General features: G+C 47.2%; 2 long non-coding RNA genes across 2 annotated transcripts; one reads left to right on the top strand and one right to left on the bottom strand.

Annotated features, from left to right (window-relative positions):
- Positions 1-8,991: 8,991 nt before the first annotated feature.
- Positions 8,992-11,288, bottom strand: LOC146206184 (uncharacterized). The gene is made up of 2 exons (XR_014704378.1): positions 10,896-11,288; positions 8,992-9,384 (listed from the first exon to the last, which is right to left on the bottom strand). It is a non-coding gene; the product is annotated as an uncharacterized LOC146206184 (long non-coding RNA).
- Positions 11,289-23,060: 11,772 nt separating this feature from the next.
- On the top strand, positions 23,061-24,760 carry LOC146206185 (uncharacterized). Its single transcript, XR_014703244.1, has 3 exons — positions 23,061-23,243; positions 24,158-24,226; positions 24,323-24,760. It is a non-coding gene; the product is annotated as an uncharacterized LOC146206185 (long non-coding RNA).
- Positions 24,761-25,317: the final 557 nt, after the last annotated feature.

The raw sequence follows: 25,317 nt of genomic DNA on the forward strand, positions 1-25,317 counted from the left end.
GCGGCATTGAGAGCAGCAATGCTAACTCCTAGCACATACTCCCCTGCACAGATCGTATTGATTGTCTATACTTTTTCTTGGACAAGTTCTTCTGAATATCTCGTAGGATGTCACTGTTAAGATTTTTGCACGGCCCCTGAAGGCTAGGTATTGCTACAAAGCACCTTGTCCAGAAAACGGAAACATAAAATGACCAGCTTGTTCAGCTTGTTTCTGCAATGGGCACAAAACTGGACTCCATTCCACTCGTGAAATATGGAGGAGTCTCTATGACCGGTTATCATTGTACAGTAGAACCCTGCTATAGTAAAGTGAAACTGAAGTCCCATCATAGTAAAGGTGCTTTTGGTAAAACTAGGTTATCTAAACAACGTCTGGCCGCGGCGTCGACGTCCCACGAAATGACATTGCTGCACATGCATTACTTAGAATCGCGAGGAAATTTTTTTCTTAAAAAAAAATAAGTAATGCATTTTTTTTTATGGTTTTACCGCTAGGCTCATCAGCACTGAGAAGAAGCCAACTTTAAGGCCTTGGAGCCGTGAGGGAAAGCATGCAGCGCGTAGGGGGGAAAATGTAAAGCTGACTACAAACACAAAAAGAAGACGGCCGGTCACTTAAATATAGAGTAAAAGGGAAGCGAAGAAACGGCCGAACATTCACACAACACTGTTCAGCACGAAGGAGTGCTGGACTGTCGCGCATTTTTCATCTATTGCCTCTTAAAAGATGGAAACAGCGGAAGATGATGCCACGCTCACGCAATGCTTTGGTTCTCAGCTGAAATCAAGCTCGGCTATATTCGTATCCATGTTGCATTCATGCTAAACAGGTACTTCTACAAGCGGTAAAAAAAAAATGAAAAAGGAAATGGCACAGAGACGATAAGAAAGACATGGAAGGCATTTTAGAGTGTTCTTTTCATAAAGCAACAAGATGTGCTTAGTAAGCAGACTTTAATTACAAGATAGTATCTTCAGGTCCATGTCATCACTAACAACTGATATAGTAAGATTTTGGCCGGTCCCGGTGACTTTACTATAATGGCGTTCTACTGTACTTATCAGTTCGCAAAGAGCACTTCCTGGCAGAAGGGCAGCTCAACACTGTTAATGTGGAAAAGCACTCACCACTCTACTTGTGCTCAAACTGAAACCCACATTTGAATTTGATTATGCTTCCTGCAGGAACGACCTTTAGTCTGCATCTCAAGTGAGCATGGGGGTATCTTGATGCTTATTTTTATTTTTTGTAACCACAACCTCGAGCAGACTAATTCGCCAAAGCTGGCAGCGCTGGTTATGTATATGTTTGCCGCTGGCTCAAGCCTGCACTGCAGTGAAGTGCAGGCACAGAGCAACGCTGGAGAAGAGCATAGGCGTTCAAATTGCGAAACTTTTCTGCCCGAGCCAAAAAGAATTCCATTTAAGCTTCCGGGAAAAAAAAAGAAAATGCTACAGTGGCCCTGCGCAATATAATACCATTTACCATATACCAGCTAGTACCACATCACTACTCTCTATAGTGACTTTCTGTTAGCTAGTGCCAAGTTACTGTATATCTGGCAGAACTACATGAATGGTTTGTGGGGTTTAACGTCCCAAAGCGACTCAGGCTATGAGAGACGCTGTAGTGGAGGACTCCGGAAATTTAGACCACCTGGGGTTCTTTAACGTGCACTGGTATTCCACAGCACACGGTCGCCTTGCTTTTCGCCTCCTTCGAAAAGCGGTCGCCGAGGCCAGGATTCGATCCCACATCCTTAGGAAGCGCCCTAACCACTGCGCCACCCCGGCGGGGTAACACATTAATGTGTCATGACAAGCACAAAATAACATAAAAGGAACAGCCAAGGTCGTAATGAGCGACTGCAGGTGACAAATGCGTCGGTCCCTGGTACTCGTGCTTTTTTAACATTACACTATGCAGCACTGAACTGAATGCTCATACGAGCAAAAAGTAAAAACTCTGGGGGCACTTTGGACCACTAAAGAGCAATGAGGTGAAAGCCTTTATTGCACGGTGGTCTGATGCCCTCCACTATGCCACCTCCTTCCTCGTTTTCCTTATGGCTCGATTCAGGTGTTCACAGAGAAGTGTGAGATATGCCTTTTCTTTCCTGTAAACCAATTTGAAATGCTGCTGATGCTTGCTGTACTGCGTCTGCTTTTGTATGCTGTGTCATGTGGCGTTTGAGCAAACGCTAAATGAAAGGCGCTGTACTGACGACTGGATCGGGTTAACCTTCACATGTGCTCGAGTCGCCTGGTAACGTCATGACTGAATGTGATGTCATCATGGTGTAAGTTTCGGCCATGTCATCACTGTCACTAACTATCATTATCAATCAGTATCTATTACTAAGTTCTTCACTGACAGATTTAAAGGTAAACAGCACAACCATGCAACTGCTCACAAGATTCCAATGACAGCTTTCGCATGTTCGAATGGGGACGAAGGAAAGCAGTGGCAATGTGAGTGGTAAGTATGTATTTCCTGGGGCGGCTGTGCTGGGCAGGCAGAGCGGGAACATACGTGAAGACACAGGTGCCTTCACGGCCAGTCAAGCTCAAGCAGTGGTGGCATGACTGCACAATTTCCCAGGCAAGGTGTCTCTGGCCACCCTCCTCACACCTCTCATAACCATGTTGCGCGAACTGCAGCGGAGATGGTGGAGGCTGCTGCCACAGTTGCCCTATCAGTGCAATTGCAAAATGTTTTTTCCCAAGTTTATGACTACGAGAAATAGGGGTTTGCTGTAAACATTCCCACGGTGATTTCACTTATATGTACTCCTTAGTTTGGTTTCCACTCTTCTTCAAGCAAAAATTTCACAGAACCAAGAAGTAAAACTGCAGACCTGTCTTAGTTAGGTTATAACTGGGTTTAAATGTATTCAATGAGGTAATCACCGATAGATTAAGAGGAAACCTAGACTTTAGTGAACAAAAAGGCCAGGCTGGATTTCAGGCACACCACTTGACCACAGCCGATGTTCACGGCATCAATCAGATGAAAGAGGAACCACAGAATATACCGTATTTAGAGGTAAACAATTCCGTAATGAATATATGATGCGAGGGAAGAGTTTGTGTCGAGAATAAAAAGAAAAAAATTCTGTCACGATTCCAACACAAGCTCACGATTATAACATGAAATCGTAACATTAAAGGCAACCATAGCTGGGGATGTGACAATAAAGGCGACTGCATTTAAAAATCCAAAGAAAAGTATCAGAGTGGTTTATTCACTGTCACTACTCAGTTACTTATCGCTGTTCATGAACATGCCCCCACTCGTTTCCCCCTTCTTGATTAGACACGATTTGCTAAGCACTACATGTTTTCTTCTCTCGCTTAGAATCCCGCATCGCTCCCTGCATGTTTTGCCCATTGGCCATGATCTAATGATATTAAACAGGAGAATTCGAACCCTCAATAACTACACCTTTTTATTATTTTCTTTTTCACTTCCACCTTCTGGTCTTTCTCCATGGTTACCTTTTTTTTAACCTTGCCTCATTTTACAGCCTCGAAGTTGCCAGAAATTTGTCTTCTCCTCGCAACTGGCTTACCTGGTGGTAAAGCTATCTTGATGACCAGCAAAAAAAGAAAAGTGTTAAATTCAGATATTGCTTCTAAACATAGCATGAAGTGCTGTTTCAGTGATGCAATTTCTAAAAACGTAACTCGTGCTATAATTGTATAAATACGGTAAGCAACCCCTACATACAACCTGCTTATATTACAAGCATTTGATTCAGTCTATGCATCAATCATGCATGCATTACATAACCATGGCATAGGAAAGGCATATGTAGAAACGCTGTTAATAGTATATGGAAACCGCACAGCAGCCACAAGTCTTCTGCAGAAAAAGCTAACCCTGATCAGGAATGGCGGTAGTTCCCCCCACCCCCCATAGTTCATCCTGCATATTGTGCACCCCTAATCCCACAAATTTAGCGGTGAGGGGGAGGGCAGAAGAGTTCAGGATTTCGTTACAGAATGGGTATTTAGCTCTAACGGAGGATGGCGACATTACCTTAGAAGCAAGGAACAATAATTTCAGAGATATCATTACTGAGTGCGCGTTAGAAGTAGGCGGTAGGATAAGAGAGGATACCGGTAAGCTGTCTAAGGAGACGAAAGATTTGATTAAGAAACGCCAGAGTATGAAAGCTTCCAATCCAACAGACCAATCGAATTGGCTGAGATATCAAAGCTAATCAATAAGCGCAAGGTGGCCGATATAAGGAAGTATAACATGGAGAAAATTGAGCATGCTGTAAAGAACGGGGGAAGCCTTAAAGCGGTAAAGAAGAAATTGGGCATAGGCAAAAACCAAATGTATGCAATAAGGGACAAGGCGGGCAACGTCATCACGAATATGGACAAGATATTCAAAGTAGCCGAGGAGTTCTATACAGATCTCTACAGTAGCCAAAGTAGTGAGGACCGTAATGAGATTGGTGGTAGGGAAAAACAGTCGGACGTTCCATCAGTGACGAAGGTCGAGGTCAAGAAAGCACTAAAAACTATGAAAAGGGGGAAATCGGCTAGAGAGGATCAGATAACTACAGATTTGCTGAAGGACGGGGGGGATATCGTGCTAGAAAAACTGGCCACCCTGTATAGGCACCGTGCAGGAGTAACTCGCGGTGCAACGCGCGCTCCCCTCTCGGCGGGAAGAACAGTTTGGTAGGGAGACGTGCGCCCGGTCATGCAGCGGAGACGCGGCGGATCTGCTGTGCGTGGGGCGCATTCGCCGTTCGTTCTTTCGATTCGCGGCATTCTATGGTCATAAATGAATTGCTAGGCTGCAGTCCTTGGATTGCTGCTGTTGCACACATTTTCATTGGCCTTATAAAATATTTTTCGCATCACCGAATAAGCTTTACGAAGCGAAGCGACACTAAATGTGAATCGCTGCCTTCCAACGAGCAGTGAGCTGGCAATCATGCCCGGGTATTGCCGCGTCCAGATTTACCGCGAAGCATTTTTTCTGAAAGAGGACACACTATACCTTCACCTGCATTAGCATCCTTTCTCAAGCCGCAAAAGAATATATATTCAAAGAAATCGGGCAACTCATAGGCATCAGCGCTACTGGGACCGCCGTGCGCGCCCAGTGGGCCGCGCTCATGGATGCAGTTGTTCATTGCATAATTTTTATTTAAGCTGTCCTGTGGTCTATATTTCCCTGTCTACGATAGCTTGCATAATCACCAGTACAATGCAGAGAGTAACCAACAGGAATGGATCGTTTTAATAGCGCATTTACTGTGTCTTGCGCATTAGTTTCGCGAATTTACCTTGGCAACTTTTTTTTTTTTTTTTGCTTGCTTGCTTTCATTATTTTTTTCCTCCCTCTCAGCTAGTTTCTTTTTTTTCCACACCCTTTCCTTCCGCGTTTATGCCGCTACTTTCCTTCTCCTCTTGGGCGGCTTCCTTTATCCGTCCCCGAGCCTCACGTTATTTTGTTTCCTCGCCATCCTTCGCTGTCTGCTTCGCCCTCCTCCGTAGATGCAATTCATAAAGCCCCTAGCTGTCTGCCATTCCATACGCTTTATTCATTTAGTTGTGTTAATGACATTTCGATGTCTACTGAGCTGTTGAACCTCAAATGATAAGCTGTTTCTCATGCGATACTGCTCAATCGAGACTATAGTAAAATATAAGTAAAAGAAATTGTTTTTTTTTTTTACTTATTCGTGGACGCTCTGAACAGATCTCGCATTCAGTGCACGTTAAAGAAACCCAGGTGGTCGAAATTTCCGGAGTCCTCCACTACGGCGTCTCTCATAGTCTGAGTCGCTTTGGGACGTTAAACCCCACAAACCAACCAGATCTCGCATTCATTACATGCCATCCTGCTCCAAACGGCTGGCTGCCACCTGTTACCTTCCCCTGTCAAAACTTAATTTTGTGGCAGAGAACTTGAAAGTACCGTTAAAGAAGCATTAAGGATCGTTAAAAAAAAAAAAAACGAAAGAAAACTAGCATTCAAGTCAGGATGAGGCAGGACATTCTTTCAACGAAAAAGAAAATTAAGCATGCTACAAGCCTGACATGTGACAGAAAGGAAGACATGCATGTGTATTAGAAACTGTAGATCGCTTGTGCAGTGCTGTAAGGGAGTTTTCATTCTCATAGTTGTGTCGCTGTATCAGCGACCGCGTGCCATCTGCCATCCTTTCCTTTATCGTCGAGAAAAGTGGCAACCGCCTCACCAGAAAACAGCTAAAGCTCTTCAAAATCCGTCTGCATAATATAAGTGCCTGCGGCATTTTCAGACCCCGGTAATCGCTTTCTCGAGTTTTCAGGCTTGTCGCTTTTTTTTTTAGGCTTTTTTCTCTTCTTCGACTACAGCTTCATTCATTCTCATTTCTTCTCCCACACTTGTTCATCCTTCTCGGCCGCTCGATTCCCCGCAGCTTTTTTTTTTTTTTTTCTCAGCTTGAGGCGTTCGAGCTGGCCTTTGTGAAGCTGTACCACACTTGGGAGGAGGGGCGTTCGCCACAAATGTTTTTTGTATTTTTCTACATTTTTACCGTGTTTTTTACGCCCCCCACCCTCCCACCCCATCAGTTTTTTGCTCGGCCTTTTCCAACTGCGCGCGCTTCTCCTGTCGTCTTCCGTTTCGCGTGTTTCCAGCTTAGAAATAAACGCCCAGCGGGCGGCCAGGGCTCGTCCCTGTCTCTGCGTCTTGTGGCTCTCGCATTGTTTGTGCTTCGCTACGTAACTTGAGCTGGCTGAAACTGCTACCATTTCGCTGCGCAGGCCGCCTTTTCCAAGTGCGCTGCCCAGGCGGTCGCGCCGGCTGCGCGTCTCCCTATCAAACTGTTCCGGCGCTCACTCGTGGCGCTGCCTGTTCGCCGCTAGTGCTGCCCCCTGGGTTTCTGCATGGTGCCTATACGCAGTGCCTGGTGTCATCGACGGTACCGGAACCATGGAAGAATGCAAACATTATCCTCATTCATAAGAAAGGGGAAGGACCTTAAAAATTACAGACCAATCAGCTTTCTGTCTGTTACGTATAAGGTGTTTACTAAGGTAATCGCTAATAGAATCAGGGCAACCTTAGACTGCAATCAAGCAGAGGATCAAGCAGGGTTTCGGAAACGGTACTCTACTATCGATCATATCCATACCATCAATCAGGTGATAGAAAAACGCTCGGAATATAACCAGCCCTTGTACATAGCATTCATTGATTACGAAAAAGCATTTGACTCAGTTGAAACCTCGGCGGTGATGCAGGCATTGCGAAATCAGGGGGTAGACGAGCCGTACGTGAAAGTGCTGGAAGATATAGTGGCTGCACAGCAACCATAGTTCTGCATAAAGTAACAAAATTCCGATAAAGAAAGGTGTTAGGCAAGGAGACACAATCTCCCCAGTACTATTCACAGCTTGCTTAGAGGAAGTATTCAGAGACTTGGAATGGGAGCAGTTATGGATAAGGGTAGATGGAGAATACCTCAGTAATCTGCGATTTGCTGATGACATTGCCTTGCTAAGCAACTCTGGGATGAACTGCAAATAATGATGACCTAGACAGGAAAAGTAGAAAGGTAAGCTTGAAAATCAATATGCAGAAGACTCCCAAGTGCAGCTGCCAACTATAGCTGTTAACAATGTTGAGTCATACGCTTAAACGCAGAGCTTATGTGTATCCCTGACATATATCACACCAAGTAGTGACACACAAGCGATCTTTATCTGAAGAATGGTGGCAGCTTAGATGGAGAAATGTTCATGTCAAGCCGCACAACAAAAAAAGCACTGAAATTATGTGATTCAGCAACTTCAGCTACAGAATTTTTTTATCGCTCTAGCAGCAAAGAAGCTAGAAGAGTCAGAAGAAGCTCTGATTCCAGCGTTTAGCGATTCAGGTACTACAATTACAGTGGCCAAAGGTGCACACAGTTTCCGTACCCACTTGCTTTTGAGTATGTACACATGATCGCTGCATGCTCTCAGTTTTATCTCTGTTTAGGAGGGTGTCCACAATCGTTAGCAACAATCTGCGGATACTGGCACACAAGTGTGTAGTTTTCACGTAGATAGGAACCTAGTGTATACTTGAGTGAAGGCTCTCCAGCTTATGATACAAACTATTTGTAAAAAATAAAAATAAATATGATTGTACAGGGATTTTGGGGAAACCCAACAGGTTGCTTGTTTTGATGGATGTTTGGAAGGAATGTGAAATGCTCAAGTTCATAGGCCTCTTGTTCGTCCAACACGGGCATTATGAAACTTCACTGGCTGAAGCTGCATTGGAATGAGGGCAACATCTGCAGTGGTTTGCTTCCACTAGGAACAATGCTGTGAATCTGCTTTCATAGCAGTGCTGGTGCTCCTCAAAGTGGCAGTCCTGTACAATGTAGACCAGCTGCCACAAGTAAAGCGCCGGTACATCAATCAAGTGCGAAGCCCTCACAGCTACATTAGGCAGGATTTGCATGTAGCTTCCCGAGAAGAGTTCAATAAGCAGATATTTAACCTTCGTGGCACACCAGCTCAAATTTTGTCACCCTCTGCAAAATGTGCCAACTATAAACCACAAAAAGTTTACAAATGCACGAAATGAGTTGTGCTATGAGCAAAAGACCGGGCTTAAAAATAATGTTTCTAGCAATTTGGCAAAGTTACGAGAATGACAAGCCTTCACAATGAACCACATAACACATTGGTTCCTGGTATTTGGCTTCACTGCATTTTATTGGTGTAGTCGGGAGAATAGGAATTTCCAACTCGCAACAACCACCCCATCTTGATACATCAAAGCAACTGCTGCAGACATACAACAGATCCGAAGGCATGTCGCCTAGCACACATTACAATAGATGCTGTCAAGAGAGTGCAAGAAGTGGCCGATACCATGCCAAGTTACTTAAGACAATGCCATGTTTCGGACACCATCACATACAGAGAACTTTTGCTGAGATAACCACAGCTGTGTTATCCCCGCAAGGGTCAAGTGTTGTTGTATATGACAAACTCTTTAATCCATGCCAGGCCTGTTCACATATCAATCTGTTGCTTTAATTCTAAAGGCTGAAAACTAGAGAGGCAAAAAATTGCAGTCACACATTTGTGCTTCTCCACCTCCCGCCACGGCAAATCATGCGTCCAAAATCACTCTGAATGCTTTCCAAATAACACATCAGCAAATGCAAGGCTGACAATATTCCACAACAAGATTAAATACATTGCAAGCAAGGTATTTTAAACTTAACTAGGAGCACGCTCTAAACCAGTAGGAGTGAGAGTATCCATTTGGTCACACCAGTTACAGTGCACTGCACTACCGAGGTAGCAGAGGAATCCAACTGGTGGAAGAAACTCGTACGTCGGCCCCGAGTATTCCTTGCCTCTGCAAATGTAAATAAATGAGAGCAATACTGCAATTACATTTAGTTTGCATAAATTCAGCAAACTCACTCACAGTAGAATTTGATTCGAGTAAAGCAAGTGAGAGTGCCTGCCACAGAAGGAAAAAGGCAGCAACGAGACTGGCAGTCAATGCTAGCACAAATACAAATATTTAGCACACTTGCAAAACACTGAAATAGCAACAAAGAGACTAAGTTAAATCATGAGTGCAGTAAGTGCGGAATATGCTGCGGCTTGTATGGAATTGTAATGAAGAGTGCTTATAGCAGCAACTTACAAGCTCTTTGACAGGATTATGAGGTAGTAGATGCAACGGTGCCTCACTCTCCTCAACAAAACATACCACCTCAGGTTAATTATTGCTTTGTTTTCAAATAAGCTGTCAATGGCCTTGACAGCAGCCTGAAGCGAAGCACTGCCCACTATTTATGGGGGCATTATTTCTGCTATCATTCCCAGTTTTATCAAAGTGATGACACTGCTGGAGCAGGCAAGAGATATATATTAGGGAACTCGGCGGTAGCGACATGCATTCGAAGTGTTAAATCTATATAAATAAGCTCAGCGAGTTCTACCAATGCAGTTATTTTGGTAGTAAAAGGGCAGATACTCTCATGGGCAAGAACCTATGATAGCCCAAGTCACCCTCATTGCTGCATGCACCGATGTGAGTACTCGACAGTGGAACGTGTGAGCATATAAGCACAATAAATTCGTGCGGGTATACGCCCGTATCTTGTAACCATTTCGTGCTGAGCAGTAGGCTCATTTCACTCTGGGGCTCATTTCGCACTGGGCCAGTTTACATTTATACTGTCTCTCAGCTGGCCAGTAACTCCCCTTCTTTAGCACTTCGTCGACACTGCAAAGAAGCTGACCTCTTGCACTGCAGCACCACGTATGGGCCGCATGGATGAATACCTTTCGAGTTTTTTGACAGAAGCACGAACGTTTTTATGGGCCCAGCCACTATGCTGAAGCTGCGAGGAAGGCAATTAAAACCTCCTGATCATAAAACAGCGCGTTCACGCTGGCGCACACCAAAATGCCTGCTACTGCCCAAACAAACTAGGCCACAAACGAAGAATCTTAAAAAAAAAAAAAAAAAAAAAAAAAAGGCAAATTACAAACTTCCGTGACTGTCGACTCACAAATAGTTTCACATCATCTGTAAGTCGCCGCGTACGTCCCAATACCCCAGTGCACCCCGAAGACAACAGCAACCGGCGACCGATCGGTGCACAGCAGCAGGTATGCAACGGTTGTTTCAAGCGCGAAGAAACTGGATCGACGCCATTATGCAGTCTCCACATGCCTCCGCCCGGAGACTGTCGCGTGATTACGCCGCGTCAGTAATTGTGACTACCGCATAGCTGCACTGCCGTGTAAAAACTCGTTAAAAAAGCTGCAAGACGGTAGCAGAACGCCGACAAGTGCTTTACCTAGAGCTCGCGGGCATGTACGAAACACCATCATTCGCGTACGACTCACCGTAGTCGGAGGCTGCAGACAGGCCAGGGACAGGACCGAAGGCTGCGCTGTTGAATTTAGGGCAACAATCCACGAACTGAATCAGATTTTCACCGAATTTGCATCTATCGGGATGATGCCCCGCAAACTACAACAAGCCGACGCATGAAAAGCGACCTAGGGCTCGCAAGGCGCGAGCACCCGTTGCCCGAAAAGCGCGCCAGCTTTTGTTCGGGTGGCTCGGGCGCTGTGAAACGGGGTAATTGGCATCTGAGTTTGAGGCTTATTTCCAGAAATAAGCAAATACTAAAAGTTATTTGACGTCACATCCGTCGAGAGAATTAACGCATCCTCCTTTCCACTTTGGTTCTGGGCGCGCATGCGCAGTTCACGGAGCCGGCTCTCTGCAAGTTCAGGTGTGTGAGAGGGTTTGGGGACCGGCGAGTGGAAAGAGTGTGTGTTTTGAATGTTGTATTTTTATTTGACGTAATTAAGGACCTGAGTCCGAGATTATTCCCAACCCACTGGGGTTGTGGCATGTTTTTAAATAATTTGATTGGCTGCTTCATTTTCGGGGCGGATCACCTAAGGTGACCGCCCTTGGGTCTTTGTTGATGCCTGGTATCAAAAAGCGGTCCTCGGACCATGTTCGACAGTCAAGATTAAAGCTCCGTGCTTAGCACGTATTTACACCCCCTAGGCTTTAACCGAAACGCTCGGTAGGAAAGTAAGGGCCTGTAAAGTGACTTCTTTGTGTGAGAGTCTTCATTTTCTTTTAAGTTACAGTTGTCTGTGTGGCTTTTTGCTGTAACTTTGCCTATGTATACTATTTTGCTTCCGTAAATATATATCTCCTCCTGACCATCATCAGATCATCGTCTTCTGCTTCTTACCTGCCGAAGAAAGCTAAACATCACTGCACCTAAGGCTCTTTCCGTAAAAATTATGATTCACAGGAAGCGAAAGGCGCCGTAATTCTAACACTTCTTCCATGCACATCTAATCTGCGCAGTAGAGTAAATGAAGAAAGTGGCAGTGCAATTGAAAAGAGAGAGAAAAGGGTAGTGTAGTGGAGGCCTGAGGAGTGATTTCGACCACCTGGGGATCTTTAACGTGCACTGACATCGCACAGCGCCCAGGCGCCTCTCCGTTTCGCCTCCATCTAAACGTCGCCGCCGACGGTTCGGTTTCAACCCAGGTACTCCGGGGTAGTAGCCGGGGCAAATGAGGTGTTCCGACACTCACATACAAAAATTATGACCTGACGCATACTACCAAAATTGGTGCCGTGCGAAACCTATTTCTGGGGCCACTTGATTTTAACACGCGTAGTTTTCTGGGTATCTTTTTAAACAATTCCTGCGGGCAAGGCTACACTATAGTGACGTCAAAAACATTATACTCGTCTTACGGCTCGCTCCCTCAGCGATGAACTTCCAAGGCCTGTATTAGGCCTTCGCTTGCATTTTATGTGCTCCTTCATCATTTCCAGACTTTGTTCCACCATGCAAAGCACCACAAGTGCAAGAGTTGTTTCAATACTGTATGTGACGTCACCGTTTCCCAACTGGAACATCATTTCTGGCCATAAAACCAGTTTCGGTTTGATTTGCCTCTTTTTTGGAGAAAGAGTTCTTGTTGGAATTTCGATAAACGAGTTTTAGTGTCAATGCAGTCAAAAACTGAAAACGGTGAAAAGACCACGGGGGTTACCATTTGAGGAAGAAGGCAGTTCCTTCCCCGAGACTGATGGTGTCATCGAACTAAGATCTGAGTCTATGAAAATCATTTTTAAAAAGAACTGGGAACCAAATCGCATATCATAACTTTCGGCCGCCTACAGCAACTCTTTCCTTTCCAGCTAAAAGGAAGGATGCTTGGCTTGCAAAGAAGAAATGCGACTTCGAATGTTTTTCCAGACTATCCGGAAATATGCAGCCACCAACGAGGGAACCGAAAAGAGATTCTGCTGTGGGAAAAATGGAATTTATGTGCCCTCACCCTTAACCGTTGCTTCCCTCACTACCCGTTGGCTGCGGGGACTCTTGCTCAGCACGTTACCAGCGTGGGCCTTCGCTGCTAACTATATCATCCCCTGCACTTCAACGCTCTGCCGACTGAGAGATATAAGTAGAAAAAGAGAGTGCCAGGTACAGCCGGCAGCGTGAACATCTAGAACTGAAGAAGGCGATACAACTTGACAACCGCAAATCGAGTTTTGTTTAACGACCGAAGGGGCCACAAGGACTGCTAGTTTGCTAATTTTTTTCTTCTTCGCCATTCTGGCCGATCAAGTCAAGAACGTTTCTAGACCCAGACCTACACAGCGTTCCAGAGGTTGCTGTGCGCTACTGCATATAATGACAAAGCCTGTCGACAAATTCATATGAGCACATGCACAAAGAACGTTTCCTGAAACTGCGGAGTCTCTCCACTCTACAGATTTCTTGAAATAAATCCAGGCAAGGTTTGGCGAGCCAATCTTGTAGGCTCCTGATTGTGTATAACGTTACCATTCAACAAGACTTCAACACATTAAGCACAGATGTTCATTTTCTGGATACGTCGGGCAGCGGAATAACATGCAAGAGCCAGCAGCAATCCCGTTTTCGCCAACTCAATGTCCTGCTTCGCGCTAGCAGGGGTGCAGCCACTGTATGCTCATCTGAATACACACGTAGTGCTTTGAGAATTCTGCTTGTGCATTAGGATACCAGTTTTGTTCAAAATGCGTCTTTTATACAGAATAGCCCGGTAATGATAACATCGGGGAATGTAGAATATGGAGATCTGAACCTCTGCCTACAGCTATTAGAATGCCAGGACGCCGCTTTCATAGTTTGTTCGGTGAACTTTTTATTTAAATGCATGTTGATATATAGGCTCACGAAACCGATTAACCAGATTATTGCTTTCACGATCATGCGCCCATGCCATGCCTACTGTTCCAAAAAATGCGGAGGGTAGATATTCGGAGAAGGGGCAGTTCGCCCTGGGCTGCACGCACCCGCATGTCGGCTGCATTGCGCAATGACACCAACCGCATTTAACAATGCCTTCGCCGACGAGAGCGGGCATGAGTAAAACACAGGCGGCTATGAGTCGTTGTTGTTGTTCTCCTCTAATGTGATGGCACATACCCACACGGGGGGATCGGCCAAGAAATGGGGTGCAGAGATATTAGACTTTGAGATGTATAACTACATCGGAAAAAAAAAATAATAATAATAAATGCTAGGGAATAGAAAAGGAAATGTAAATATGATAAACCAAAATATATAAGAGTAAATACTAACGCACGCAGTAGAAGAATTGTAAGATTTATATGTACAGATTAAAACTTCAAAGCATATTAGCCAGGTAGACGTTTTGTTTCTAATAAGAAGTTTTGAATGGCGTTGAAAACATACCTGTGGCTGTACCCAAGCATGGTGGCACCGAACGATAATAAAATTTGGCTGCTCAAATTAAGACCCAGCTGTTGTAACGGCTTCTCTAAGTACCGCTTTCTCATCATGGTAAAACGGCGGCAAAATATCAAGAAATGGTCGATTGTTTCCGGTTCCCCGCAGAATGCGCAGACAGGAGAAAGCGCCAAACCAGACCTGTGCATATAGAAATTTAGGGGCGGAATACGACAGCGTAGCCTGGTTAGAGAGACCTCAGTCTGCCTTGATTGACATGATTTCCTATTCCAGGAATGAGTCACGATGTCCTTTATCTCACTTCTTCGTCATTTCCTGCTCCTAGTAGTGACCGACCTCTTACGCGGATTCTGTTCGAAGAACGACGTATCTTGCGCGCAACTCCTCACACACATGGTTTTACAACTAACGCGAAGTTTAATTTTCGGTGCTCAATCGGCGGAGTAAAAAATAGTTTTGTATTTGGCCTTTCGACAACCTTTGCGAAAACGCACATTACATCAGAGCGAGCACAAGAAGAAGAAGACCTGTCTCAAGAATGGAGTCTCCTCTGGAACATGCGGAGCCGATCACCTGGCATGAGTGGCTTTCACTTCGTATGTGTGTCCTAGAAATGAGGATCGCCAATGATTTCTGGTATATTCAGTTAGTCGGCAGGATAATCAACGGTTTAGAAAGCCAGCGTTTGCGCGCCATGGCGAACCGTCAAGAAGAAGTTGCAAGTGAGATCGAAGAGAGGCAAATAGCACTGGAAAACTTCAAGAATATGCTGCACTCTAACCTCAACGCCAGGCAAGAAGAGATGGACCACCTGATATCGCTACTGGAAGACCCCTCCTATGACAGCGATGACTACCGGCGCAACGAGGAGTAAGAAATGGTACTCTCGCAGAGGTGCGCCATTCTGGCAATTGCTCTTCATTGCTGTGCCCGGACATCAGAGACAGCCGTTCTATTCCAGGGAGCTCTACGGCTCAAACTGACAGTTTCAAAGCTCAACATTCTAGTTCTCTCTTTGGAATCATGGGCAGCGACGAATTCTGCAGCAGTGAAGCGACGACTTTTGCCTTTGTGTGGCGACTCTCAAGTGCAGTCATAGCAATGCAGTAGAAATTACTCACACCTCATAAGTGGTGGTATTTCTGAAGCATGCCGTTATAAAATGTGTTGTGACTGTTAACGCTGGCTGTCAAAACTAGATGTTGAGCATCAGTGGCCATTTCATAAAATATACTTTTTATTTTTCTGATAATTCCCTTGTGCATTTTTCTTTGCACAGCATTTTTCAATTGATAATTTTCCAAACAGAAGATGCACAATGCGATACCGAAATTTTTTTTTTCGAAAAAAAAAAAAATGTCGGTATCGCATTGTGCATCTTCTGCTGGGATACCGACATAAGGCGGTAATATGGGAAGTCCATTCATGGTGTGTTGACTTTCTCTTCAGCTAATACTACCACTACCGCTTATACGGCTATTGCTACTGCCACAGTCTACTTCTTGTACTTCTGTTACTACTATTAGTACTTATACTACTACTACCACTGCTACCAGTAGTACATCTACCACAAGCGCCACTAGCACAGCTGCCAGTGCTTACGAGCACTACTACTACTACTACTATTTTTACTACAACCTTTACTAGCCCAGCCACCACTACTTCTGCTAGTGGGGTAATACCACTACCAATAGCACTGCCACTACTAAAACTATTACAGCTGCTGCTGCTTTTTAGTATTTGTACAACTACTACCATTACTTCTACTATTACCACTACTACTACTATCTTTGAAAGAACTACTAACACAGCCACCTCCATTCCTACTAGTAGTAGTAGTGCACCTGTACTACCACTACCACTAGCACAGTCACTGCTGCGGCTGCTACTGATATCACTAGGGCTGCTGCTGCTAGTTGAACATATTTTAAATTACGGAGCTATATTACGCCTATAAACGATGCTAACACAGACGTCCTTTGTTTCCAGCTACACTTTCGTGACGGTAAAAAACCAAAAAGCGGAATGCGAGCCCATATGCATCGCAAATAGCTTAGGGCGATGAATGTGTTCAGTAATTTGAGAGCCAGTTCACAGCTCTATTATGTGCGCTGTACAAGCTCCCCTTGATGCTTGAGGAAAATGTTTTCGGCGCCAAGAGAGAATTAACAGACCATACCAACGCATTCTATCAAATTCCGTCCTGGAACCACCACATGAGGAAAATTGAGATATTTTCAAAAGTAAACGTCTACAAGTGCAAAGTACACTCACGCTATGCGCCTGAAGTGGCCGTAGCCGCAAGTTTTATACTCCGCGCTACACGGGTACCACCGGCTTGAATCGCTCCTGCTGGTGTCAATTGGTGACGGCCCTCCAAATGTTTTGCTGCGGCTTTTGCTGCGCTACATTGGCTAGAGTTGCGCTGCCGACGCTGCTGCTGGTACCTTTATATGTCTCGGGAGTTCACTCGCATCGTAAAAGCTACGGCCTTTCGCTTCAAGTCGCGACGCAAAACTTAAAGCGCACCTAAGGCTCTTCCCGTAAAAATTATGATTCACAGGAAGCGAAAGGCGCAGTAATTCTAACACTTCTTCAATGCACATCTAATCTGTGCCGTAGAGTAAATGAAGAAAGTGGCAGTGCTATTGAAAAGAAAGAGAAAGGGGTAGTGTAGTGGAGGCCTGAGGAGTGATTTCGACCGGCTGGGGATCTTTAACGTGTACTGACATCGCACAGCACCCAGGCGCCTCTCCGTTTCGCCTCCATAGAAACGTCGCCGCCGACGGTTGGGTTCCAACCCAGGTACTCCGGAGTAGTAGCCGGGAATCTTAACCACTGAGCCAAAACGGCGGGGCACATGAGGTGTTCAGACACTCACATACAAAAATTATGACCTGACGCATACTACCAAAATGGGTGCCGTGCGAAACCTATTTCTGGGGCCACTTGATTTTAACACGTGTAGTTTTCGGGGTATCTTTTTAAACAATTCCTGCCGGCAAGGCTACACTAGTGACGTCAAAAACATTATACTCGTCTTACGGCTCGCCCCCTCAGCGATGAACTTTCAAGGCCTGTATTAGGCCTTCGCTTGCATTTTATGTGCTGCTTCATCATTTCCAGACTTTGTTCCACCATGCAAAGCACCACAAGTGCAAGAGTTGTTTCAATACTGTATGCAACGTCACCGTTCCCCAACTGGAACATCATTTCTGGCCATAAAACCAGTTACGGTTTTGATTTGCCTTTCTTTTTTGGAGAAAGAGTTCTTGTTGGAATTTCGATAAACGGGTTTTAGTATCAATGGAGTCAATAACCGAAAAATGTGAAAAGACCACGGGGGTTACCATTTGAGGAAGAAGGCAGTTCCTTCCCCGAGACTGATGGTGTCATCGAACTAAGATCTGAGTCTATGAAAATCATTTTTAAAAAGAACTGGAAACCAAATCGCATATCATAACTTTAGGTCGCCTACAGCAACTCTTTCCTTTTCAGCTACAAGGAAGGATGCTTGGCTTGCAAAGAAGAAATGCGACTTGGAATGTTTTTCCAGACTATCCGGAAATATGCAGCCACCAACGAGAGAACCGAAAAGAGATTCTGCTGTGGGAAAAATGTAAGTTCTGTGCCCTCACCCTTAACCGTTGCTTCCCTTTCTACCCGTTGGCTGCGGGAACTCTCGCTCAGCACGTTACTAGCGTGGGCCTTCGCTGCTAACTATATCATCCCCTGCACTTGAACGCTCTGCCGACTGAGAGATATAAGTAGAAAAAAGAGAGTTCCAGGTACAGCCGGCAGCGTGAACATCTAGAACTGAAGAAGGCGATACAACTTGACAACCGCATATCGAGTTTTGTTTAACGACTGAAGGGGCCACAAGGACTGCTAGTTTGCTAATTTTTTCTTCTTCGCCATTCTGGCCGATCAACTCAAGAACGTTTCTAGACCCAGACATACACAGCGTTGCAGAGGTTGCTGTGCTCTACTGCATGGCGCACAGTTGAGGACGCAAACTGCACGTATTGCTCATACGTGGTCATTACTCTGGGTACAACCCGAAAAGTCGGCGCTCTACATCGTTCTCCTTTTATGTCATCCTCTTTCTTAGCATATGAACGTTTTCAGCAAAAGAGCAACACTAAAACAACGATTTAAGCGCATGTTGGTTGGTTGGTTGGGGTCTTTGGGTTATTCTGGGGGGGGGGGGGGGGTATACCGGACACGGGTATGCCAGCCTTAATTCGCGGCGGCACTCTTGGTGTCCGGGGGGGAAGGGGAGATGGGATGTTGGGATGGGAGGGGGGGGGGGTCATCATCGTCGTGGAGTCGCTCTCGTCGTCCTTGTCATCGGCTCCGTCGCCAGCACTGTGGCCAGCAGGTCAGCAGGCCCGGTGGTGGACTACAGTCGTGCGTCCAGGCCGGACTCCTCCAGGAAGGCCAGCAGGAGCCGGTGGGCTGCCAGGGGGCTCCTGGCCGGGAAGAGCAGGTGGTCCTCGGTGGCAGCAGGAAGTCCGAGGGCCCGGTAGCCTGCCTCCATCTTGCGACGGTGGTGGGCGTGTGCCGGGCACACACAGAGGAGGTGCCCCAGCGTACCTGCATCACCGCAGGAGGGGCATGCTGGGGAGGGGGCCCGGCCACGAACATACAGCTCCGTGGGCGTCCAGGAACCTCCGGTGCGGAGGCGTAGGAGGAGAGCTCGCTCCCTGCGGGCGAGCTTGTCGGACAGGCGGTGGAATGTCCTCCCCTCGGCGATCCGCCGATCGGGGTGCAGGGTCCTAACGGCCTTCTTGAGGGGGAGCCTGGAAAAGTCAAAGGCAGATACATGATTAGTCATACTTACCTGGTTGGAGTGGGCCGCCTTGGCAAGTGCGTCGGCCTCATCGTTGCCCTGGATGCCCGCATGGCCCGGGATCCAGTGCAGCGAGATGACGAAGCCGGCATCCTCCAGGGCCTGGAGGCGCGCTCGTAGATGGCAAGCCGATAGCTGGAAGCAGGACGGCTTGCGCAGGAGCTGCAGTGCCGGCCTCGAGTCGCACAGGATGGTGTAGAAGCCTGGGGGCTGACCAGTCTCCAGGAAGTCCGCTGCTAGGTGGAGGCCCGCCAGCTCGGCTGCAGTAGAGCTACCTGGAAAGGAGAGCCTGCAAGAGCTGGACACCCCCACCTGTGGAGCCGTCATAGCCGCTGCAGCCTGGCCCGTGGAAGGCAGGACCGAGCCACCAGTGAAGAGGAGGGTGCTCCCTTTGCACTCTTCAATCAGGGCTGCGGCAGCCTGGCCCAGGGCAGCAACTGGGGAGCGGCGCTTGCTTACCCCCTCCAGGTCAAGGGTGACCTGCAAAGGAGGACGTGTTGGTGGAGGAGGGAGGATGGAATACCCTGGGGCATCTCCGATGAAGTCCCTGTATACAGCCGTCAGTTGTCCCATCCGTGAATGGGGGGCGCTGCACAACCGTGCCAGGAGGGAAGCTCCGTCAGGGGCATGGTGAAGGCGGTCCACGTGAGTGAGGCCTCTCTGGAGGAGCTGCAGGGTCAGGGGGTAGACACCGGCTTCCGCCAGTGTTGCCGCAATCCTAGAGCACTGCGTTGCTCCCAGCAGGCGTCGGATCCATTTCCTGCGTGCTCCGTCCAGGATGTTCACTCTGGTGGGCCTGAAAGAAACAAAAGGGAGAGCATAAAGTATGGAAGAGGTGGCGGCCGCCTCAAACAGCCGGATTGCCCAGGATGTGGAGCAGCCGTAGCCCCCTGCAAGAAGACGTTGGGCTGCTCGGCCAACCCGGTTCAGATGACCCAGGTAGGCCTTGTCTGCAGGGATCCATGTGAGGCGGTGATCGATCACCAGCCCCAGGTACTTGACCTGGCGTCTCCAGGGCAGGCTGGTGCCGTCGATCATCAGGGTGGTTGCATGCGCTGACGCTCGTGCTCCCAAAGGATGCACCATGAGGGCCTCCGACTTTGCGGCAGAGAGCTTGAGCCCCCTGTCGCGAAGGAACTGCTGCACGGAGTCGAGGGCTCGTTGAAGGGCTTTCCTGGCAGAGATCATCCTCCTCCTTGGGGCCCGGACCCAGAGCGCCACGTCATCAGCGAAGATCGAGGTCAGCACTCTGTGGTCCCGACCCTGTTTGATGCCGCTCGGGAGACCGGCCAGCACCAGGTTGAACAGGAAGGGGCTGAGAACAGACCCCTGGGGCACTCCGGTGTTGATGGGGCGAGGCGAGCTCAGGGTCTGTCCGACCCGGACCTGCAGGGTACGATTGGAAAGAAAGGCTGTGATGAAACGCCGCAGGTTACCTGTGACTCCCAGGTCATCCAAAGCCTGTTGGATGGCCTGGTGTGGTAGGTGGTCGAAGGCAGACTCGACGTCCAGAAGGGCAAGAAAGGCGACGTCGCCCATGTACTGTGCCTCTTCCAGGGTGGACACCACGTCCGCGATGGAGTCCGCTGTGCACCTGTGTCTCCGGAACCCGGACTGGCTTTCAGGGAGAAAGTTCTTCACCCGTGCGATCCAAGAGAGGCGCTCCAGGACCACGGACTCCATGGCCTTGCAGGCTGCAGATGTCAGGGACACGGGGCGGTAGGACGAGAGCTGCTGGGGGGGCTTCTTCCCCTTGAGGATGGGGACCACGATGGCCGTAGTCCAACTCTCGGGAAGGATGCCGCTTTCCCAGATCCCGTTGAACACCTGCAGGAGGCGGGCCTTTTCTGGGGAGTCTAGGTTGCGCAGCATTTGGAGGGTGATCCCATCTGCACCTGGAGCCGTCTTTTTCTTAGACCGGTTGAGGGCCCGAAGAAGTTCGTGGGTGGTGATGGGATCCGAGCACTGAGCAGCGACCATGGAGGCTGCTGCGGGAGGAAGGGGGTGGCGAGTCTGAGGCTCACGTAGTGGAGGGCTTGGAAGAGGGCCGACTGCAGGGCGGGCGGCCTTGGACAGGTGGTCGGCCAGCTCCTCGGCTAACACCTGGTATGACACCCCTCTGGCAATGGCGGCGCCCAGGACAGGATGGCGGTTGACGGTCACCTGCAGGAGAGATCGGAAGAGACGCCATGCTGTCGCTGACTGTCGGGCGGTTTGAAGCTTGTGGCAGAGGCTGGCCCAGCCTTCTCGACCCCGTCGGTTGGCTGTGAAACGCATGTGAAACGCCGAACGCTGCCTTGCGCATGCCTAAGGTGCCGGCGAAGCTTTCCATTTTGGATGACAGGTGGCGCCCGCTTTTCCGCAAATGGTCAATTTCCCCGCAGCCCTCCACTACGGCTCCTCTTTCTTTCAACTTTCATTCCCCCCCCCCCGTCCTCCCTTCCCTTAAGGCCGGTTCACACTGCGGACACATTTGGTCGACTCTGTCTGGCGACAGCGTGTTCGCGTAATGTCAGCTACATTGTCACACTGATTCAACACGAACTGTCCGGAAGTACGTTTTTGTCTCCCGGCTACACGGAACGGAAAGGTGTGCAGGAATCCTTAGCGAACGCCTTATCACACTGAAAAAACAACTTCGGCGACGCTCCTCTGCTGCCTCTCTAGCGTAGCGCGGGCGACTCCGGAGTCCGGTGCACAAAAGAGGAGGGGAGCCACGACGGCCCCTGCAAGGAGGGGTCTTGCGCACAAGAAGGGGCCGGAGATAAGAAGGGAACCAGGGCGGCTACACCACACCACAGCTGGGCGGCTACACCACAGGACGGAATGCGTCCCGGGCGGCCAGAAGGACAGGCTGCGTTCAGAGCCCTCCCGTGCCTCATTTAGTGGACCAAGGTCCGTGTGTGTCGTAGGGGCAGCACGGCCAACTGATGTCCGTGCCAGATGCCGTGAAATACCACAACCTCTGTATATATCGCACCTAGCTTATGGTTATGGGCGCAGATATACATCAGCCACCCGCTGATATGTTATCCGTACAATGGCTGCATTTCTTTGGCCAGAATGTCTGCGTGCAGAACATTGGTCATCGCCAAATATTTTGCATCCGCAACCTACATACACGAGCTCAGATCTGTCCTGCCCTGCTGTATTTTTTTTTATTTTGTACACATTCTGCACCTGCACCATACATACATGAATTCGGAATCCCCCGTTTCAAACAAATCGACCGAAAGAAGGCACACTTTGACGGTACCCCGCACTATACCCGCACGTAATCATGCTCTTCATCCATTGACTGGTGACGAGATGGTTGTAAACCTTCATCGGCTTTAACAAGCGTAAATGGTTGATAAAATGAAATAATTTAGTGGCGGTAGTGGCAGCGGTGTCCCCTCGGCCCATTGGCCCTTTCCTTCTTCCATGGCCCTTGGCCGTGCCCTTGGCCTACTGTCGAAATTCCATGTCCATATCCGGCGGAAGTGGCTGGTGTGACGTCACATAAAATTATGCATTCAGTTTATTATTGTTACTACTGTTATTATTTAAAGTTTTTCTGGTTATCTAAATAAATAAAAAAAACTCAGCATCAGACCAGATTACCTGATCAAAAGTTTCAATGATTTTGTTTACTGAGTAGCGGAGTTACACCTGCGGTAACACACACACCGCTTACCATGGCTAGGTTCTAGTCAGTTCTAGGTTCTGTCCCTACCATGGCACTCTGGCTGCGCCACATAATGTTGCATAATTTTGATGTAATAACAAAGGTAATGACTGTGCAATGGTGTAATATTCTAGAGCGATATCCGCGGAATTTCTGAAGTGAGCAGGTGAGTTTCGGTTCAGTAGCCTTCGTCGCACAGCCACATAAAGTCGACCCTAGCATCGGCGAGAGTGAAGTCGGAACGTCAGCTCCCTCGACCGTTGTAAACGTAACAGGTTTCGCCGTTGCTTCCAATAACGCCAAGTGCACACAACAGCCCAGCAAGCAGTGTGGCGACGCACGGGGAGCCCTAGTTGTTCTCATTTGGCAGGAAAAGTAAGCAGAACAGCGGACGCCGTGGGGGCACATGGTCACGGGCGGTAAAAGTAAGCTGTGCGTTCTGACTTTACGGTCGGGTTTGACGGAAAGCGCAATATGGAATAAACCGGAAATTTAAATTATTAAGTCAGAATTAACAGTATTCACTCTGCCACACACTAAGTTAAACGAAAGCTGTCGACAAAACAAAGTTAAAAACACAGAAAAACATGCTTATGCGTATAAATAAAAAAAGGGGGAAAGCAAAAAATAGACAAAGTTAACTTATGTCTTAGCTGGTTTACAAATTTTCTTTACAAAGCTTCAGTTGCAAGTCAACAAGCATCCTCAGTTTTATTCAGTTCACATGCAGTTCACATGGCCCAACTAACTAAAGCAGCCACCTTACAACACTACCAGCTCATGCATGTGCAAGATAAGAGACCATTTTGAAATGGTAGTGCACAAGGCTACAGTCACAAGCACAGAAAAAAAAAAAAGCAACAAGAGTTTTTGTCAATTACCTTTCTTAGGGTAGCTGGCGAACCAACTAGCCCATCCATGAAATTTGAGGAAGGCTAGTGTCGGGCACTATCCGATTCAAAAACCTAAGAGGCCAGTAGCCCGTACCCCGTATATATATATATATATATATATATATATATATATATAAACAAGCACATTTTTTCAAGTACTTTATCACCAATTTTGCCCTGTTCTTGTGCTTGCTGTAGCATGCTTGCTCTATTCTCCCCAGTTAATCCTTTCAGCACTGTAACATTGAAATTGAAAGCCCATGGTCAATTATTTGGCAGTAAAAAGCGACGGCTCCTTTACCACCTGGTTATAGTTAATCAGTAGTCAATTGCTAAACTTATAAACAGACTAAAAAACGTCACTTGCAGGTGCCAATGGCATGAACACTAAAATCATAAAAAATTCCAAATACCGTTGCAGTATCACACTATCTTTCAATTTTCAGCAGTCGCTTTCTTCAGCCTCTTTACCAAGTGACTGGCAGATCGGGAAAGTCATTCCAGTCTTCAGAAAGGTAACAGATCTTTACCACTTAACTATATGCCACCTGCACTAATTACCATTTCTTACAAATAAGGTAATTGAATAACTTCTTCCATCCTCATTCCAGGTCATTCCTGTGGCGTACAAGTTTTTCTTTCATGCATGCCTGGATTGCAACATTCCTACAGATTCCATAATTCCTAGATTTCGTAAAAGCATTTGATAAAGCTCTTCATAGGCGGCTAACAAAACTGTCATGCCTAAATCTGCATCCCTTGGTTCGGGATTGGATTCAAGCTTTTCCAAATGATTGTTACGAATTTGTTCATGCTAACTCACACTCGATCATCATCCCTCTCCCATCATGTCCAGCATCCCCAGATACAGTTTTACGACTGCTATTTCAAATCAACAGAAGTGATCTCCCATTTTACAGCCGGTATAATGTTTGACTATTTGCTGATGTTTACTATTTATTATCCAATAAACATTCGGAATTTCCACTGCTCGATTGGAACTGGGCACCCAAATTGGAATATGTATTATAATGTTGCTTTCGTTTACTTTGTTATAATGCAGGTGAAAAGCTTTTTTAATGCTTCGCAGCTTTTCTTTTCTTTTTTTTTTTTTTTCAGCAACGATACTGCGTATTTCTTCGTCCCAGTATAACACCGTGAACCATTGAAAGCTTCATTCTGTTTGGAATTTCCACTGCTCGATTGGAGCTGGGCACCCAAATTGGAATATGCAGAGCGCACGGTAGAAGTAATACTGAGCCGGTTCTGGAAGTGAGTCGCATCCTAGCCCAAAATGTGTTGCGACTGATGAACAGGCGGAGTGCGGTACTCTGCAACTTGCTTTTCCATGATTTTAACGCTGTGGACGTTTTTGACAAATGCACTTCGACATGCATGCAAAACAACGGTGATGCCTGGTGTCCTCTGAAACCACTAAAAACAGCGAAAAACATCCCGCAACCTCCGGAAGTGACATCACCGACGAACTTCCAGCGAGATTAAACTCTGGTTGGCGGATCAAGCTAGAGTACCCCAAATTGCTCCAAATGAGCGATGTAGCAGCGGAATATGCGCAACCTATCTTGGTTGACCAGTAGAATTTTAT

Source organism: Amblyomma maculatum, chromosome 1, assembly GCF_055883805.1.
Source record: "Amblyomma maculatum isolate TAMU_Amacu chromosome 1, ASM5588380v1, whole genome shotgun sequence".
Classification (NCBI taxonomy): domain Eukaryota; kingdom Metazoa; phylum Arthropoda; class Arachnida; order Ixodida; family Ixodidae; genus Amblyomma; species Amblyomma maculatum.